The sequence below is a fragment of the Lycium ferocissimum genome, unplaced genomic scaffold (assembly GCF_029784015.1).
Source record: "Lycium ferocissimum isolate CSIRO_LF1 unplaced genomic scaffold, AGI_CSIRO_Lferr_CH_V1 ctg7085, whole genome shotgun sequence".
Classification (NCBI taxonomy): Eukaryota; Viridiplantae; Streptophyta; class Magnoliopsida; order Solanales; family Solanaceae; genus Lycium; species Lycium ferocissimum.
The window spans coordinates 1-21,237 of NW_026726627.1; the positions used below are offsets into that span (position 1 = coordinate 1).

At 39.3% G+C, this 21,237-nt stretch overlaps 1 long non-coding RNA gene across 1 annotated transcript; it reads left to right on the forward strand.

The window, feature by feature from the left end:
• Positions 1 to 14,081: 14,081 nt before the first annotated feature.
• Positions 14,082 to 15,014, forward strand: LOC132045568 (uncharacterized). The gene is made up of 2 exons (XR_009412466.1): positions 14,082 to 14,695; positions 14,785 to 15,014. It is a non-coding gene; the product is annotated as an uncharacterized LOC132045568 (long non-coding RNA).
• Positions 15,015 to 21,237: the final 6,223 nt, after the last annotated feature.

The following is a 21,237-nucleotide window of genomic DNA, read 5'->3' on the forward strand; positions in this document are numbered from 1 at the left end:
TAGGGTATATTATATATTTGCGCCTTCTGCATCTCATAAGGAACAGATGCATTGGTATCTTTGATTATCATACTTGTCTCCTGTCATATTATAATCTTCTTTATTGTACTTCATGCTTTACATACTCAGTACATTTTTCATACTGACCCCCTTTCTTAGGGGGCTGCGTTTCATGATCACAGGTACATATACTTAGTTTGGTGATCCTCTAGCTTAGGACTGCTACTCAGCTGCTTGTAGAGCTCCATTGTTTCGGAGCTTGAGTCATTTTGGTACCAATCCTTTTGGTATAGACTTATGCATATTCAAGGGTATGGCAGGCCCTGTACTGCCATGTTTCACTGTTATACTCTTAGAGGTCTATAGACATATGTAGGTTGTGTATATATGCTTTGGTCAGCTATATCGATGTAGTTCGTTTTGGGTGTCCCCGTGTATAGTGGCAGCCTTGTCAGCTTGCATATTTGTTATGTATTCGTTAGCTGTGACTTCTCAGGAGACAGGTCCATTTTGATATATGACATGATGAGTTTACCGCATGCTTTTACAGATTGCCATATTGTTTTTAGTTTCAGTCTGAATATATCTAGCCGGTTCGTATACGGGTGTCCAGTTCAGGCACTAGTGATGGCCCGTCGATTTGGGTCGTGACAATAGAGTACATCGATATGTGAGTGGCTTAGGGCCATTTGTTCAAGGATTGCTTGAAAGCTTCACTATAGGAGGGGATGGACATCTCTCGTATTCAGGCCCAGGCTTAGAATTTAGAAGTCCAGCAACAGCCGCTATGGGGTGTGCGCGACATTGATAAAGGGCAGAGCAAGAGGGCCAGATCTACCGGTGCTAGTAGTGAGTATAGAAGGGGTCAGCGGCAACAGTATTGTAGATATTCGGGTCAGTCCGCGACTAGTGCACCTCCTCGATTTGCGGGCAGGAGATTTGATCGCCCCATTTATTCCGGTCCGGGTCAGAGTTCGAGGGTCTCAAGTCCTCAGTTTGGAGGTGATCCTAGTCAGAGGAGACCACCGGTGCCGCGATGCAGTCAGTGCGGTAAATTACATTCGGGTCAGTGTCGCCGAGGTTCAGATGCTTGCTATGCCTGTGGTCAGGTTGGGCATATGATGCGTGATTGTCCGTCGCTGGGCGGTAGAGTTGGGGCTCAGCCCTATGGATCGGCGAGCGAGGTTCTTTCTTCGTCCGCGCGCCTGTCGGGCGGACTCCTGACATCGAGGGTTGTGGTAGGGGCGAGAGGAGGAGCATCCGGTTCGGTGGCACCAACCCCGTATTTATGCTTTAGTCGGACATCAGGATCTTGAGTCCTCCCCAGATGTGGTTACAGGTACACTATCCATATTCTCCCATGATATTTATGCATTGATTGATCCGGGTTCTACCTTATCGTATATTACTCCGTATATCGCTGATCGTATTGGGGTGAAACTCGAGTCAATAAAGCCTTTTGAGGTATCCACTCCAAAGGGTGACCAGTAATAGCTAGGCAAGTATACATAAATTATGTGATTGTGGTATGTAATCGTTAGACTATAGCTGATTTGATTGATCTGGAAATGCTAGATTTTGATGTGATCATGGGCATGGATTGGTTGGCCTCTTGTTATGCTAATGTGGATTGCAGAACAAAGATGGTTCGATTCCAATTTCCAGGAGAACCAGTACTCGAATGGAAAGGTAACACAGCATCTCCAAGGGGTAGGTTTATTTCCTACCTCAAAGCGAGGAAAATGATCGCTAAAGGCTATATTTATCACTTAGTCCGAGTTCATGACACCGAAGCGAAACCACCGACTTTTCAATCCGTCTCGGTAGTAAATGAATTTTCGGATGTATTTCCAGATGAACTTCCAGGCTTTCCACCGGAGCGGGAGATTGATTTTGCTATTGATGTGATGCCGAATACCAAACCTATATCTATTCCTCCTTACCAAATGGCTCCTGCAGAATTGAAAGAGTTAAAGGCACAACAGAAGGATTTACTTAAGAAGGAATTCATTAGACCCAGTTCATCGCCATGGGGAGCACCTGTCTTGTTTGTAAGAAAGAAAGATGGATCTTTGCGAATGTGTATCGACTATAGGCAGCTGAACAAAGTGACGATAAAGAACAAATATCCGCTCCTGAGAATCGATGATTTGTTCGGTCAATTACAGGGTGCGAAGTGGTTTTTCAAAATTGATTTGAGATCGGGGTATCATCAAGTGAGAGTTAGAGAAGGAGATATTCCCAAAATAATTTTCAGAACTAGATATGGCCATTATGAATTTCGGGTGATGTCATTTGGGTTAACTAACCCACCGGCAATGTTCATAAACTTGATGAATAATGTTTCAGGCCTTTTCTAGATCTATTTGTGACCATGTTTATTGACGATATTCTTGTATATTGCATGCGGACCATTTGCAAAATGTCCTTGGGATTCTTCGGGATTGTGAATTGTATGCTAAAGTTTTGAAATATGAATTTTGGTGATTCGTGACTTTTTGGGCCATATTATCTCGGCCGATGGTATTCGCGTAGATACTTAAAAAGATCGAGGTCGTGGAAGACTTGGCCAAGGCCTACAACCCCTACGAGAGGTTCGAAGCTTTCGGGTTTAGCAGGCTATTACAGAAGATTTGTGAAAGGGTTTTCTTCTATTTTAGCACCATTAATGAAGTTAACTCAGAAATCAGCAAAATTTCAGTGGATCGATGCTTGTGAATGCATCTTCCAGGAATTGAAGGACAAATTAACTTCAGCCCCAGTCCTGACACTTCCAGAAGGACCAGATGGGTATGTTGTTTATTGTGATGCCTCCGGTGTCGGATTGGGTTGTATGTTGATACAGCACGGAAAAGTCATTACCTATGCTTCCCGACAGTTGCGAAAACATGAAAGGAACTATCCGACCCATGATCTTGAATTAGCTGCAGTTATTCATGCACTGAAAATGTGGAGGAATTACTTGTACGGTGTGTATGCTACATTTATACAGATCACAAGAGTCTCCAATATATTTTCAAGCAGAAGGAGTTAAATCTACGACAGAGGCGGTGGTTAGAGTTATTAAAAGATTATGATGTGAGTATTTTATATCATCCTAGGAAAGCGAATGTAATGGCTGATGCACTTAGCCGCAAATCAATAGGTAGTCTATGTGATGTCCACTCGGAGAAGAAAGAATTAATCCATGAGCTCCACCAGCTAGCTAGCCTAAGAGTTCGCTTAATAGATTCGGGCAATATAGGAGTCACTGTCGATGACCCAGCTGGTTTATCCTTAGACATGGATGTGCGAGAGCGCCAATATGAAGATCCCCAGTTGAGTCACTATAGAGATACATTCCTTGAGAAAGAGAAGTCGCCGTTTGAAGTTTCTGCAAATAGAGTTCTTAGGTATCGAGGCAGGCTATGTGTGTCAGGTATGGCAGGACTGCGTCATCAGATTCTAGAAGAAGCTCATTACTCCTGTTATTCTATTCATCCAGGGGCAACAAAGATGTATCATGATCTCAAGTTAATGTATTGGTGGGATGGAATGAAGAAAGATATAGCAGAATTTGTGGCCCAATGTCCCAATTGCCAACAAGTGAAGATTGAACATCAAAAGCCAGGAGGATTATTGCAAGCGATGGAAATTCCAACTTGAAAATGGGAAGTGATCAACATGGATTTCGTTGTAGGTTTGCCTCGTTCCCGATGCAAGTATGACTCCATATGGGTGATTGTTGACAGACTCACGAAATCAGCTCATTTTCTTCCAGTCAAAACCACATATTCAGTAGAAGATTATGCAAGGTTGTATCTTAAGGAGATAGTGCGACTTCATGGGGTCCCAGTGTCTACTATCACAGACCGAGGAGCACAATTTACTGCTAAATTCTGGAAGTCCTTTCAAGAAGGTTTGGGTACTCAAGTGAGACTTAGCACAACATTTCACCCTCAGACAGATGGACAAGCTGAAAGCACCATTCAGACCTTGGAAGATATGTTACGGGCATGTGTGATAGATTTCGGAGGTAGTTGGGATGATCACTTACCTCTTATTGAGTTTGCATATAATAACAACTATCATTCCAGTATTCAGATGGCCACGTACGAAGCTCTATATGGAAGAAAATGTAGGTCGCCAATTGGATGGTTTGAAGTCGGGGAGACACAACTGATAGGTCCAGAATTGATTCAGCAGGCGGTGGAAAAGATCAAGTTTATCCGAGACCGATTGTTGACAGCCCAAACTCTCCAAAAATCTTATGCAGATAATCGTTGACGAAACCTGGAATTTCAAATCCATGATTGGGTGTTCTTGAAAGTGTAGCCGATGAAAGGCGTAATGAGATTTGGCAAGAAGGGCAAGCTTAGTCCCCGATATATCGGACCTTATAAGATTTTCTATAAAGTGGGCCAAGTAGCTTATGAACTGGACTTACCTCCAGAACTTGAATCTATCCACCTAATTTTTCATGTGTCGATGCTCCACAAATGTGTTGGAGATCCAACTAGAATCATGCTAGTGAATGATGTTCAAGTTACGGAGAAGTTGGCTTATAAAGAGGTACCCATTTCCATACTAGATAGGCAAGTAGGGAAACTTAGAAATAAGAGGTAGCCTCGGTTAAGGTCTTGTGGAGAAACAATAACCGAGAGGAAATGACTTGGGAAGCAGAAGGAGACATGAAGTCCAGGTATCCACATTTGTTTCCACCCCCGGAAGAGGCTCAAGATGAGCCACCATTGTCCCCAGGTATGAGATGCTTTCTTTATTCATTTTCGGGTCGTGTGTGGCCATGTTTCTTACTGTGATATTGTAGCCCTGTGTGCAAATGTTATTTTAGGTTCTTTGTGACAGGATGGTAGTACCATATTACAGGGGAAACTCTGGCGAAATTTTTGTAGGATTCCCGAGAACTTAACATTCGAGGACGAATGTTCCTAAGAGGGGGGAGAGGGAGTGTTACACCTCGAAATTTTGGGTTGCTGAGCGGTGAATGGACTAACGTAAGTTAAGGTGTACATGATGTCCCTACAAGTAAGAAGGGATGCTTAATGATTCTAATTAAGATTCCAAAGACGTTTGAGGCAAGGGAGGAAAGTTCGTCAAATGAAACTTCACTGCAGTTCTGCGAAAGGGGGGTTCGACGGTCGTTCTTTGTACCGTCGGACGGGTCGACGCCTCGTCGATTGTGCCGTAGAATTGATTTAGCGCAAAGACCATTCGACGGAGCAGATCGACGCTCCGTCGATCAGTTCGACGGACCGTCCTTCTCACCGTAGAATGAAAGGAAATGAAAGGTTATTCACTGGAAATTTCACGGCTTCGACGGTCAGATCGACACTCCCTTGATCTGGTCGACACTTTGTCATTCGTACCGTATAATCCTCGTCGGGCAGCTTTTGATTTTTTATATAAAAAAAGACCCCAAGTCCTCATTTTTCATTTCACTCATTCTCCAACTCTCTCCAAACCTCTAGAACCTTCTCCATACCATTTTAACATATATCCAAGGGAAATCAAGGAGTAAACACCAAGAATTAGTAGAATCTAGTGCAAGAGTACTCCCTAGGGTTTGTGGAAACCAAGAATCTCTTTGGTGTTGAAGTGGGGTTTTCTCCAAGTGAAGTATTTACATCCAAAGTCCATTCCTACATCATCAAAGGTAAGTTTTATGTTCAATTCATGTTATTAAGAATATTGAGAGGTTAAAAGACTTGGATTATGGAAGGGAGGAGAATATGGAGTGCAATATGGAGATAGTGATATTCTTGAATGATGACTTAACTTGAATAATAGTTCTTGACATGTTATGAGTACAATCTTGTGTTGAATAATACAAATGATGTTAAAGGAGTATTATATGAGAATGAATATGAAGTTGTAAAATAGGTATGGTTATGGATGATTTTGAAGGTGGATTTAAGAAGTAAACAATGTTTAACTTGAAGAAGTTATTGATTATGATATTATGGATGTTGTTATTGATGTTTGGGAGTTGTTGTATCATATGGAGAAAGTTGTAGAAACAAGGGAAGTGCTGCCCAATTTTCGTTATCCCTTAGTCGCCTTAGCTTAGCTTTAAGTATATTCCGGTTATCTAACCTTAGTACGAATTCTCTTGAATGTAGAATCGTGAACTTGGAGGGAAGCGTTTAGTCGGCAAGGTTAAGAGACGTAAAGGTATGTAAGGCTAATCCCCTTCTTTCAAAGGCATGACCCCTATGTTGTGATTTCTTTTTCTATATTTCCATGACTTTCTTACATCCCAAAGAATGAAAGCTAAAGATTCTTAAGGGCTCTTATGAGATAGAGATGAGATATGCTCTATGATAATGATTTTGATAATGATGCTATAATGAGCCCGATATTCTTATCTTTATGATTTCATTGACGTTACTTCTTGTTGTTATCTCACCTCATGATATTAGTTCCTTCAAGGTGAGACATGGTGATGAGGATTATTCCATAATGTAATCGGAGGTTCCCGACCTTACGTCACTCCGATAGAGTTACCGTTTTACTTGAGCTCTCATGCATGCTTTAGATTATGTATATGTAAGACTACACCGTGCCTAGTTGGCCGGGCAGACACCACTACGATAGGCGTAGTGGGCAGCTATGATGATGATTACACCATGTCTAGATAGCATGGGCAGACACCACTAGTGGGCGGCATGAGACGTTTACCCCGAACGCGGGCTAATGATGATCACACCATACCTATATGATAAGGTAGATATATATGCTTATATGATATGATGTTATTTATTATATAAGTTAGCATGCATGACTATACCTTAAGAGGCAATCAGTTATAGATTATTCGTTTATCATGTTATCGTGTATGCCTTACATACTCAGTACATTGTTCGTACTGACGTCCTTTTTTTTATGGACGATGTGTTCATGCCCACAGGTAGACAAGGAGGCGGCCTAGATCCTTAGGAGTTATACCAGCTTACACAGGAGCACCCCACTACTCCGGAGGTACAGCCTATTGATGCTTTCTTTTGTGTTCATATTGGGTATGACGGGGTCCTATCCCGTCCTTATGTCTCAGTACTCCAGTAGAGCCTCGTAGATACGTATGCGTAGGTAGCAGTTGTCTCTTGGATGCATTAGTGTATATTTTTGTATATCATTCTGCAGTCGTGAGGGCTATATATATATATATATATATATATATATATATATATATATATATATATATATATATATATATATATGTATTGTCTTGGAGATTATGTGTGTCCAAGATGGGTATGATGATTAGCGTAATGAGTGGTGCTCGGTAGTCGACTCCGGCACTCATTATACCCCTAGTTGCGTCGTGACATCAATAGTCTCTAATATCCACTATTGCCATACGACATCAAGCCTACAATCAATAGGACAAATCAATTACCACACAACGGGGTGTCTAGCCCCAATCATACAACAGGGCCCAACTTAATACAATATCTAACCCAACTTCATACCCGAAGGGTTACATGCTTTCTCCAACCATATAATCTAAATATATGCTTCGCTACACGAAGTATCACCAAGGGTAAGCCATAACCTACCTGGATGGCCGAACAGCAAACACCAACAATCACTCATTCGCTTTCCCTTTTAGCTGAGCCTCAAGATCAAAGTCTAGGCATATTCGAAATCTAGATTAGAAATCATGAAGAATGATACCTATATTTCTATCATTCAATTTAGGTCAAAACCAACCCTAGAATTTGGGAAAACGGGGCCTACAAGATCAAAATAAAAAATTCGGGAGTAAAATATCAAATTAAGCACTAGGTGATCATAACCCAACAACTAATTGCTCAATTAACTCAAGGATTAACCTAATTTCAAATTTCAAGTAAAACCCCCAATTTTGGGTATAAACCCTAACTATTAGATTCAAGAATCCAACACTAATAATGGAAGATATATAATTAATAACCCAAGATACATCATAAAATGATAGACTAAAGGCTTTCAACACTTCATTAAATGAACTCACTGCCCGTCACCCGCTTCCGCGACGCCTTGACCACTCCAGCGGTCAAGCCCAAATGGCCAGGACCACTCCAGCGGTACCTGTCACGCCCCAAAACTCACCCTGGACGTAACAGGCATCTGATGCTATAAACAACACCGGAATCACCTTATAAAATAATTAAACATCAAGTTCCTTTTTAAAAATCTTTCCTTATTAAATTAAACAAAGTTATAAGTAACTGCATATATCAGGATCACAATTATGAAATAAAATCAGCGGAAGTCTAATATAAGTAAATAGTCGTAAACGTGGCAAACACCCATTAAGTCCTACGAGACTTTGACAATCTACTCACAATTTTGACAACTATTTATGGAGTATCTAAGAGACACAACAATCATCTAACTTCGGGACGTAGCCCGAAAATCTAGAATAATAAATGAAACAGGAAGTGTCCCACGAACAAGGATGTGGGCTCACCAAATCAACAGCAGCAGCAAGTTCTCCTAAGCGTCGAGAGTATCACGAACCTGCTCTTCTCCGTTACCTAACATACCATAAAAAACAACAATGGTATGCCTGAGTACTTTCGTACTCAGTGAGTGCCTCGGGGACAACAAGTAATATAAAAATAAAATATAATAATACATAAAGAAATCAGTTCTGAAAAGATAGTATAAAAACAGTCATTCCACTTTATGATTCTTAATATCATTTGTTAAACAGTTTACAAAGCCATTAATCAATATAAAAACAGTTATTCAGCTTGTGTATCTCAATAAGAATTATCAAAACCGATTATAAAGCCTTTTGTCAAGTTACAACTTTCAATTATGCCTTTCAAATTGATCATGATTGTCAACAACAGTTCCATGAGAGAATAAGAATATCACACATGCCAATACAGGCCCAAGAATCAATCACATCGAAGGAATGACCGTAGAGGTTCCCTAAACACAGCGCACCACACCGGAATATGTAATTCTTGGCGGCTATCCTTCCTCCCGAATAGCTAGGCGTAAATCGCACTGCGGGTAGCGAACCCGGTAGTGGCCACTCTTCCTCCCGAATGGCTAGGCAATAACCACACTAGGATCCATACACTACAAGAAAAAGGCTTATCTGCGACCAACATTTAGGGACGAGTTAATAATCCCGTCTCTAAAAGTACATTTTTTGGGATGAGATTTTATTCTGGTCCTGAATTCTACATTTTATTACGACGGGACTAAATCTAGTCTCAAAAGAATTTAGTAACTGGTCCCAAATTGTAATTTATGGGCCATAAGAGGGATAGATGCCAACAAATATAATATTAAAATACTAAAAAACTACTATTTTCTCAAGAATCTGGCACCAAATCAAGTGTAGTGAAATAAAAACTTATGTTTTCACCAAAAACTAAGGCGCCAAAACTAATTGATTTGTATATACCGAAATAAAAATTCCAAATATTAATCAAACTCTCTATCTTCTGAAAACACAAACACACCTAGTTTCTACAGATCGGTCCCTTCATCTGCTCTGCCCTAGTTCTACTAATTAATTTCTTATCTCCTCAGATTCTTCTCTTGTTCATCAAAAACCTCTCAAGGTATTATAGATTCTTCTACCTCTTCATTTTATTTTCTATAATTTGTGCTATTTGTTCTATTACTTCTTTGTTTAAAATCAGAAAGGTAAACACTCAATATTTTGACTCAGTTTCAATGTTTTGTATATGCTCCAAGTTGAATTTTTGAGCTTAACGTTTTGGGTCTGTGTTTATGAGGTGAAAAACCCGCTATTTCTATTTTAAAACTTAATCTTCTGATTCTATTTCATGTTTTGTGTATGTACCCAGTTGAATTTTTGAGTTTATTCTTTTGGGTATGTGTTTATGATACAAAAAAACCTTTTATTTCTATTTTAAGACTCAATCTTGATTTCGTTTTATAGCTTTGTACAAGCCGAGTTGGATTTGTGTGCTTATTTTGGTTGTATGAATATCTCTTTGTTTAGTTTTTGATAATTTGTGCTATCTATTTTATGGGTATGTGTTAGGATCAAGTAAGATCTTTTCGGTGTTGAGATTTTCGAGCACATAGAGGCTTGTCTTGTTACTTCTATTGCAATTTTCTTATTTTACATCTATAAAGGTTTCGACTAAATTCATTTATACCTCATAGCCTATCTAATCTCTATTGTCATTTGGATTTAGCATACCTGGAAATAATAGCATATGGGAAGATAGCAATTCCCTTTCGCTGTGTTTAACTCTTTCACTCTTGATAGGAAAAAAAAATTGAAAAAGTTATGGAAGCCGTGTTTTGAAGAAAGGCCTAACCAAATATGTGAATTTAACTTTTATGGCCACACTTAAATAAATTTCTACCTCCACTATGAGCATCTGTAAATCTATCACATAAGTTAGCTTTAACAGAAATCACAAAACCATTAGTTCTAAAGAGAAGGTACAATTTGTAAATTGGAACGATTGAATAATCACAACTATGTGAAGGATTTCAAGAGTAGGACGTCGCTACTACGTTAGCTCTAATTAGTATAACATCAAAGTTAAAACAAGAAAAAATTATTCCTTTCTTGAATTTTATATGTTATTGAAGAACTATATAGCTTCCATTTTCCCTTCTCTTTGACAAATTTCAAATTACTATTAATTGTAAAAACTACTCTCGTTGTTTTAAAAAGAATGAGGAGGTTAAGAGTACATGGTCAAATTCTAATTTTTCTAGTATTAGAATAAACATTAATCCTTAAAATAATGTTCTGGAGTTTGGACATATAGCCGATATAACATGTAAATCACTGTTTTGCTACTCAATGGCAAGGGTAATGTTATGTAATGAGATGAATATGTTGGTGTATGTTTATTAATGTTTGTGGTTCTTTCTTCATGTATTAGTTTGGATCGAGAGTAGCATACTTGAACCATGGGGAGAAGTTGGTTTATGAGCCAAGTAATGTCAAACATACAACTACTAGTGTATTCATAGATATTGTTCTTCCATATAACTAAGCAAGAGAAATATGGATGCGTGTCTTTTAAGAAAAAAGAAATAGCAGGGAGCTTGAATCCTGTTACATTTTAATAATTTAGGGATTCATGATCTCACATCAACCACCAACAAGCAGTACTATTTAAGGATAGATGCTTACAAAATTTGTACTTCTGGTGTAAAAGTAACTTATATATAGTTTGAACCATTATGTGGTTTTCTTGATATGCTAGGAAAAAGAGTATAGTACGCTGTTTTTTCTTTCTGTTCCTGTACTATCTTGGTACTAATTTAATAAATCTGTACTTCATAAAAAAAATAGTACTCTTTTAGTCATAAGCGACTATTTAGATGATCTCCATGAGAAACTTCAAGCAAGGCAGAGTTGTGTTTTTTTGGGTCGTAAAGTATACTGTTTTCATTTTTTGTTGGTGTAAGTACTTAACGTATACATGTTTTAGCAACCAACATTTTAATTAAAAGTTAATTTTTAATCTTTATTCATCCTAGCCTCATCTGATTGTATAGTGCAATGCATTAACGGATAAAGGACCCTAGATCCACTAGAAAGTACGACCTTAGAGTTCAACTTAGTTGTGTGCATATGATCATAACAAGTTGCGTGCATCTAAGTTATTTTATTATCCTTTTTCTTTTCTTAATCTAATTGTTTACTACTCTCTAAGGTTATGGCACCTAGTAAGCAATGGATGCAACTTGTTGATAATCGGCTCGATGAAGCCTACTTAATCGGGGTGCAAAATTTTCAACTGAATGACCACTGTTTTTGTATGCTAACCAAGTAAGTAACAATATACCCGACTTTTTAATTTAGTTTGTTGATTTGCGTATAGTCAATTTCTATCTTACACTGATTCTAGCAGTTGCTTGACTTCACCACTAATGATGCTTGTTTCTAGCTCCGTACATGCTCTAAAAGATTGCTATATCTCCGTGATCCGTTTGACATGCGTGTGTTTATCATTCTCGTTTTTTACCTTATTTCTCTAGCATATCGATCTATTTCGACTTATTTGTGATACCCGGTCATGGTTGGGCCGTATTTGAAATCTAATCTTTAATATAAGTGGTGATGCCTTAAATTCTTGTGTGCACAATTAAGAAGTGCATACAGGAGTACCGAAGAGTTTTCATTAAGTCGATTCTGACTTTAAATTGCAAAACAAATGCTTTTATTGAAGAATTTTGAGGAAGACTGATAGCCTTTTATGGTTCGCGTCCTCGCATCTTTAAGTTCAAAGTTCGTTTATTCTTATATATATATAGTTGGTGCTACTGTTATCCTTTTCACACTTCCTATATATTTGTGGCAATTTTGGTTCAAAGTCTATAACAAGATGAACAGAGTAGTAATTTTACTGTTTAAACTTCAGTTATAAAGATAGCAAACAGAACCGTGAACACCCTTAGCTCTAGCTCTAAATCTAAGGAATTACTATTAATGAAAGTGGAATTGCTGCTATGATGATGGAAAAAGCTTTATTGAAGGTAGATAAAAAATAATTTTCTACCAAATGGAAAAAGTCTTATTGTTGTTAAATCTTGTTGCCTATATATTTGTTTCCAGTTTAGTTTTTGTAATGCCTGGTTTGGAACCAAAAAGAGTTCAAAGTCTCACTTGATTTGAATACTTCTTGATTTACAAGAGACTTTAGTGGAAGTTTAAAAGAATTAACACCTACAACAGATGGAATTTTTTTTAGTTGGGAACATATAATAGATGGTATTGCCACTGGTAAATTATTTTGAGGCTTTGCAAGAATACCTTGTTGTTGTTATTGCTGAGTAATTGCCTTAAGAATACCTCCCGTTGTTGCTATCGCTTGCAAATTTCCACCCGAAGCCCGAACTTGTGAATTAGCACTAAGCTGATCCAACCGACTAGCACCATGTATTTTACCACCGTAGCAAAGGCCATCATGTTTCTTAGTATTGGATTGCTTTTTACGGTGAGAACTTGCCTTTGGAGTTGCATTATCCTTGCGCAACTCTAGCCCCGTAGTTCTATTGGGATCTTGATATGCAAAAGATATGTCAACCTCCCCGCTCCTTGTGCCGCTGCTTTTGTGTATTGTCATTAGTTGATGTAACAACTCGCAAATTTCCTTTAGCCTTAGGATCAACCACCCGAATGCCATGCTTTTTAGAGGACTCGCGGGTTGTTGAACTACCGATAAAGTCCGAGTGGGTATGTCAACATGCAGAGGATCCCGCACAAGATCATGCTCAACATTCTTGCCAGAACCTTATCTTCCTCCACTTGATCACTCTATAACACTCTTTCCTCACTTTCGCACCAACTTTATTAGTAGTACTAATATCAGTAGAAACAAGAGTATTGGAAGGAATTTCTTGACAAGTCTGATTAGTAAGGACAACAATTGGATTAGAAAATGCCTTTTCAACCCAAGTTTTCATGCCCCCAGGTGGCATGATAATCTTCTTTGGAATGAATACCTTGGCATTCACATTAAGCTGCTTCATAGTAATGTTCTCATCAATAGGAACTGCAGCCTCAATTTCTACAGTATTACCAACCACAAGAACAACCTCAGCCTCTATATGATCTTCACTTCCACCAGTAACACCAGGAGAAACATCCTTTACCAGTGGTGCAACATTGCCTTGCACACCATGCACTGCTTGATTTTTATCAACTGTAGTCGATTTAGTATTATTATTAGTCGACTTGGGATCTGTATGAACCTGAGCCACAAAAGTATCAGGTACTTGAACTAATTGCTTCTGCACAACATCTGCATTTTTCTTCACTGATTCCTTCACTGCAACAAGTTGCTTTGAAGTACCTGCCTCCTCCACCTGATATTCATTCCCTTCCTCTAAAGCAGCAAACTTATTAGTAGTTTGCACATCATTAGCATTAGGAACTACTGCTTGCACTTCCTTTCCTGTACCACCTGAGATAAGTGATGCATCTGCAGTTTGTGCACCTTTTTTTTGTCCATCACCATTGCTCTTCACCTACTTCTTTCCCTTGGCATCTTTCCACTTGTACAAATCCTTAACAATTCAGGATGAATTTTCCAGCAGCAAGCCTCATCAAGCCCTTGTAAACAACAATTCTTGGGCATGAAATCATAATGTATTCTCACCCATTTAGCCTTGATTGCACCGGCTGTATTAGGAATAACCTGAATCTGTACCCTTTTAGGATGATTAACAAGCAAGTCAACTTCTACTTCTACTCTAGCACAACTTGGCCTTGTCTTATTCTTAGTAGCCATATCCAACTTCAAAGGCTTCCCTATTGCCGCTGCCATAGAAAAGAGCTGAGATTGGCCAAAATAATTAGGTGCTAGGGTTGGAAACGAGATCCATGCAATGGTTATAGTAGTCTCTTCCTCAGGATAAAACCAAGGATCCCACTTCAATGTACGCATAGGATAATACCATTGTTGCTCGGTGGCCTAAGAGGCCATGAAAGGCCGAAAAGAGCTCAAAGCTCCATGGGAGCCGTCAAGGTTTTTTCTTTATATTTCTAACTTTGCCACGGGAAACAACGCCTTAAGTTTAAACACTTCCATTATGCTTGTCACAATTATTGTTTTAGTTGCGTTTTAAAATAGACTTCGATTCTTGGTTAATGCATCCCGAAACTTTTCTAATTAATTTTTCTTATACTCTTGCAGCCTCGATGATTTTGCTGGATAACACCTAATGAATTTATTAGATTGCTTTTGGGGTAAGCGGTATAACTACTACTAGTGTAGAATTTATATATCTTATCTTACTAATAGTTATTCAAGTCTTTCTAAAATTTTGTACTTACAGGTTTTGAAGATTGAATTTGACAAGTTAAGATGGAAGTTTAGAAGATGCACAAGCTCATTATTTTGCTAGGAATGTTATGCACTCGCTATCATAGTCTAGCTCGAGTGTTAGCAATGTTTTTTTGTTAAGGTGTCGAGCAAATATTGAAACTAACATCATGGGATGTTAACAATTTTACTGTAATTAATAACTCTATCTTCCTCTTTATATATATAACGCTTTTGTATCTAGATGTTTTAGTAGGAATCCGATATTTATTGATAAAATAATTTTTTTGGTGATATCGAGCTTTCGGGACGACTTGTGGTCAATAAGAGACCAGAAATATGGTCGTGAAAATTAGTACAATTATTGTAAATAAGCACCAGTAATGCTCGTCTCTAAAGATAATCTAGGACCAGTAACATTTGGTCGCTAAAAAGGTTTAACGACCGGAAATCATTTATTTATGATGTTATTAATCATCCATTAGGGACGAGATATGTAGTCTCTAAAAGTTTTTAATGACCAGATATATTACCCGTCTCAAAAGACTTTTAACGACTAGATTATTGAACCCGTCGCGGTTGACCTTTAGCGGCGGAGGCTATTACGACGGGTGGCGACCAGCTTTTTCCCGTCGTAATTGCCCCTTTTGGGACCAGATTTGGACTTTTAGGGACCAGATTTCCCTTCCTTAAAGGCCATTTTTCTTGCAGTGATAGTGGCTACCCTTCCTCCCGAGTAGCTAGGCCAAACACAATAATAAAGTTCATAGCATAGAAGCCGATTCACAATTTGTCTCATAGTATGTCACACCAACAATTACATTAAGGTTCATTATGCCATATCTTAAAGATAAATCATTTCAATGAATGTCTTGAAAACGTTTACACTTCTTTAACCAAGATTTCAATGTCATAATTCATCATGAAAACATTAATACCAATCCTTAGCCATCATAATTGATTATCTCTTATAGAGGAAAAATGATTATGATTTCATATACGTATGTAGACGATAATACAATCAAGGTTTAATGTGGGCTTGTCCCCTCACGCACACCAACCATAATCAAAGCAAGGAATAGAGTTCAAAAGCCTAAAAAGTTTACCTTTTTATTCAATAAAAAACATTAAAAGGAGATATACATCCAAAACAAGTTTCCAAAAAGAGACATACATCCAAAACCAATTTTCAAAAGAGAGATACACAAATCACCTTTACAGTAAAAAATGATTTTTAAAAGAGACATACCTTAAATCCGTTAAAAATATGTTAAACGTAAGCTCCACGCTTCAAAGAATCATTCTACATCTAATTGAGGCTTGTATGATCAACAAGCTATAGATATTAACCAAATTCGCAGTTACTGTTCATAGCTTGAAACGCACTTCTCTGGATATGCAAATTAGATCTCCACCGTTCACATTTAAGACCTATATGTTTTGACCACTCAGTTAAAATGTGGGCTTGATCCAACGGTTAGATTAATGGGAAACGTCAATTAAAGCTGACTGGTCGGAGAAAATTCTACAGCAAAAATACTAGGGTTTTGTTTTTAATAGAGTGCATCTAAATCAATCCTATTTCATGATTCTATTCGCCATTCAATGTCTAAAACATAATAACAATTCCATATAATCCATCAAAGTGAGGGGTTTACCTTTTTGAGGAAATCCCAAAGCTTCATCCTTTGTTGACCTTGAATGAAGTTTCCACCATCTAGCGATTTCCTATAATGATTCGGTGTTAACCTAGTGTTAAGTTAATGTAATTGGCTTAGGGATTTGAGTAAAAACTCACCTTAGGGAGATGATATATGGCTCTGGTGGAAAAACCCTCTACTTAAACATTTTTGGGTTGTATTTATAGGTTATCATAAAGGCTTGAGCTTTAAAACCTAATCCTACAAGAATCGAGATTTCTATTTTACACATATTCTGTAAAACATCCATAAATTTTTACTCACATGTCTCTTTGGGGTGCATAATATAATTTTGAAAAGGTATTTTAATTCCCTATAACGTACATCTTTTGAGTTTTTCCAAATGTCAAACGCAAATACCCGAAAATTGGACATAATTGAAAACTGTCTCAAACTTGACGAATTTAAAGATTTGTAAGGAACTTCCTTATCTCATTTGACCCCGAAAAGATTACTTAACACCATTATCCATCCCAAAGGGATCCAAAAGGTTAAAATGACATCTAAACCCCAATTATTTCACATTCACACCTAACTCGGATTTACGGGATGTTACAGTATCGCTGTCGCGGTGCTGGTGCCGCCAAAGCGGGCACCAGACACCAGAAACTTATTAAGTTTCACACTTTAATCCGATTTTTCGACTAAATCCTAAGGCCATCTGCTCACATACCACATACATAGACACACAAAAAAACACTATACGAACGCACTCGTGGCCTCGGAATTCCCAACGGAGGTCTCGTTGACCGAGTCAACTCTCGATACCTTAATTCCAATTTGCCAACCCATGTCTCAAAATGCACCTGAGTGCATTGGGAACTGAACCAAATATGCACACAAGTTATAAATGACCATCTGGACCTCTCGAAATCGACGGATTTTCGAAAAAAGTCCGTTTACCCAAAAGTCAACTATGAGTCAACTCTTTTTCGCTTAAAGCTCAAATTTCACAAAAAGTTGCCCAAATCAAGTCTAGACATCTCGGGAAGCGTGTCAACGGTCCCCTCAGGCCAAAAGTGAGCTAATCAAGCCTGAAAAGAAGCGAAAATACTGAAAAGACTATAACGGGTCATTATATCAGATACCAATTAAACCATCGCTCGTCCTCGAGCGACGAAAGGAAAAGAATGGGGAAATACCTGAATCAGTGAACAACTGGGGATATCGGCTACACATGTCAGACCAGTCTCCCACGTACCCTCCTCAACAAGACGATGCTTCCATTGCACCTTCACAGAAGCAATCTCCTTCGCTCACCGAACCTGCCTATCCAAAATCGCAATAGGCTCCTCCTTATAGGTCAAATTCTCAGCAAGTAATATTGAATCCCAACGAACAATGTATGAACCGTCAGCATGGTACTTGTTCAGCATCGAAAAATTAAAAATCGGATGAACTCCCGCCAAGCATAGCGGCAATGCCAACTAATAAGCTTCATCACCCACACGGTCAGCAATCTCAAATAGACCAATATACCTGGGGCTCAACTTGCCCCTCTTGCAGAACCTTATAACACCCTTCATGGGTGAAACTTTCAATAGAACTTGGTCACCAACAGCAAACTCTAAATCTAGGACCTTCTGGTCCGCATACATCTTTTGTCGACTCTAAGCTGCCAAAAGCTTGGCCTGAATAACTCTCACTCTATCAAGGGACTCTCTCAACAGATCCGTACTCCAAGGTCGAGCCTCGAATCCATCAAACCAGCCAATAGGAGATCTACACCTCCTACCATATAAAGCATCAAAAAGCGCCATGCCAATATTATAATGATAACTGTTATTGTGCACAAACTTTACCAATGGTAAGTGCTGATCCCAATGACCACCAAAATTAATAACACACGCTCTCAACATGTCCTCGAGCACCTGAATGGTCCGCTCGGATTGGCCATCGATCTGGGGATGAAAAGCTATACTGAAATCCAATCAGGTACCTAACTCCTCATGAAATGCCCTCCAGAATCAGGAAGTGAAGATAGTACCCCGATAAAATATGACCGAAATAGGAACCCCATGCAATCTCATAATATCCCGAATGTACAACTTGGCTAACTTCTCTGCGGTATAGGAAAGCTGAACTGGAACAAAGTGAGCGAACTTAGTCAACCGATCAACTATCACCCAAATAGAGGCAAACATGCCTAGGGTCTTCGAAAGACCCACAACAAAATCCATGGTAATCCTCTCCCACTTCCACTCGGGAATAGGCATCCTCTGAAGCACACCACTGGGTCGCTGATAATCATACTTTACCTGCTGACAATTCCCATACTTAGCCATGAAATCAACTATATCGCTCTTTATCTGACGCCATCAATAGTGTTGTCTCAAATCACGGTACATCCTAGTCGCTCCCGGGTAAATGGAATAGCAAGAGCTATGAGCCTCAGACAAGATCAACTGAATCAAATCACCAACATGAGGAACGCACACGCATCCTTTAATCCTCAAAAAGCCCTCAGATCAATCACAGCCTCCTTGGCCTCACCCCTCAAAATTCTATCTCGAATCTTGCTCAACTGAGCATCCTTAAACTGACGAGTCCTCATCCGGTCCAATAAGAACGATCTCGCCTCTACACAAGATAATATCCTGCTTGGGGATAATATTTCAAGGCGAACAAAACTGTTGGCTAGAGTCTGAACGTTCATGGCCAACGGACACTCAAGAGACAATCAAACGAGCTAAACTCCCCATATTCACTGCCTTAGGAATCAAGGCATTAGCCACAACATTGGCCTTCCCGGGATGATAAAGAATAGAGATGTCATAGTCCTTTAGGAGTTCCGTCCATCGGCGCTGCCTGGAATTAAGATCTTTCTAGGTAAACACATGCTGAAGACTACGGTGATCGCGTTGAAAACCTCACAATCGACACGGTACAAATAATGCCTCCAAATATTCAAAGCGAAGACCACCGCCAAGAACTTCAAATCATGGGTAGGGTAATTCTTTTCATGAACCTTCAACTGACGGGAAGCATAGGCTATCACTTTACCCTTCTGTATCAACACAACACCCAAACCCATATAAGAGGCATCATAATAGATCGTGAAATCCTTACCCTCCACAGGTAATGCTAAGATCGGGGCTGAAGTCAAAAGAAGCTTGAGCTTTTAAAAGCTCTACTCATAATCATTGGACCACTGAAAGGGAACACTCTTCTGGGTTAATCCAGTCAAAGATGAAGCAATAGCTGTAAAACCCTTTACAAAGTGACGGTAATAGCTGGCCAAACCTACAAAATTAGAACCTCGGTGACAGTAGTTGGCCTCGCCCAACCCCTCACAACTTCAATCTTCTGTGGGTCAACCCTAATCCCATCTTTAGACACAACATGGCCCAAGAATGCCAGAGATTCCAACCAAAACTCACACTTAGAAAATATAGCGAACAAGCTATGCTTCTTCAATAACCCAAGAACAGAATGAAGATGGCTCTCATGCTCCTCTCTACTCTTGGAATACACCAAGATATCATCAATAAACACAATCACGAAGGAATAAAGGAATGGCCTAAAGATGCCATTCATCAAAGTCATAAATGTAGCCGGGGCATTGGTAAGCCCAAAAGACATCACTAGAAACTCATAGTGGCCATATCACGTCTAAAAGGCTGTCTTCGTAATATCCTCCGCCCTGATCTTCAGCTGGTGGATCAATCTTCGAATATCAAACAGAATCGCACACAGATGATCTATACGAATGCAACTGTCACATATCAGACGCTATCTCAACTGTCACAAGCACAAATAGCACATACAAATCCAAAATCGGACATCGTATCAAACTGTCGCATCTGAACAAATATATACATCACGGAAACCGTCAAGGCTATCAAAAGTGCGACGTTCCAAAATATACAGATGCTAGCCGACGAGGTGCCATGGCGGATGGGCCGCCCAAACACAACTCACACAACACATCCGAACAAACTATACATAACCCACATCTATGTCTACAGACCTCTAATACAGAACAACAGAATCATATGACGGGACAGGGCCCCGCCGTACCCCTGAATACACAAATACATATACAAATGCAACGAACGAGTGTATACCAAAATGTAGGCTCCGGAACAAGGGGAGCACTCCAAATAACAGAAGGGGTGTCCTAAACTCGGGGGATCACCGAATCGTGCGTCCGTACCGCGGGCATGAAACGCAACGAAGAAAGGGGTCGATGAATATGTACCGAGTATGCAAAGCATAGGATGCGCAGACGAAGTCATAGTCGAAGTAAGGTGTACGTAACGTGAGCATAATAACACAACTACCAAAGTACTTAAATCCGAAATACAAATCATACATAAGCAGTGTTGAAGACATATATAACCATCAGAATGCCCAAAATGCTTAGCTTTATTTTGAAAAACATTCCTGTCTCACATATACGGGAAATAGAACATATCACATAAACTGATGTTAACCGAATGCCAAGGAACGAACGGCCCGATCCATAAATAATATAATAATACCGAGGAACGCACGGCCCGATCCATATATCGTATAATATTCATATATCACATCATATCATCGTATATCACATCATATCAGATTATCCTATCATCAAATCATCGCATACCATATCACATAACACATACGGTCCCTAATGGGACCCGGCGGACAGAACATGGTCGCCCCTCCTGTCTCGGGCGCCATAACACATCATACTCCAAAAGATTTCATGTCTCCGAAACCCGACATTCCGCGGTCAAATGTCCAGCGGTCAATGTCGCAGCCCGCGGTCAAATGTCCAG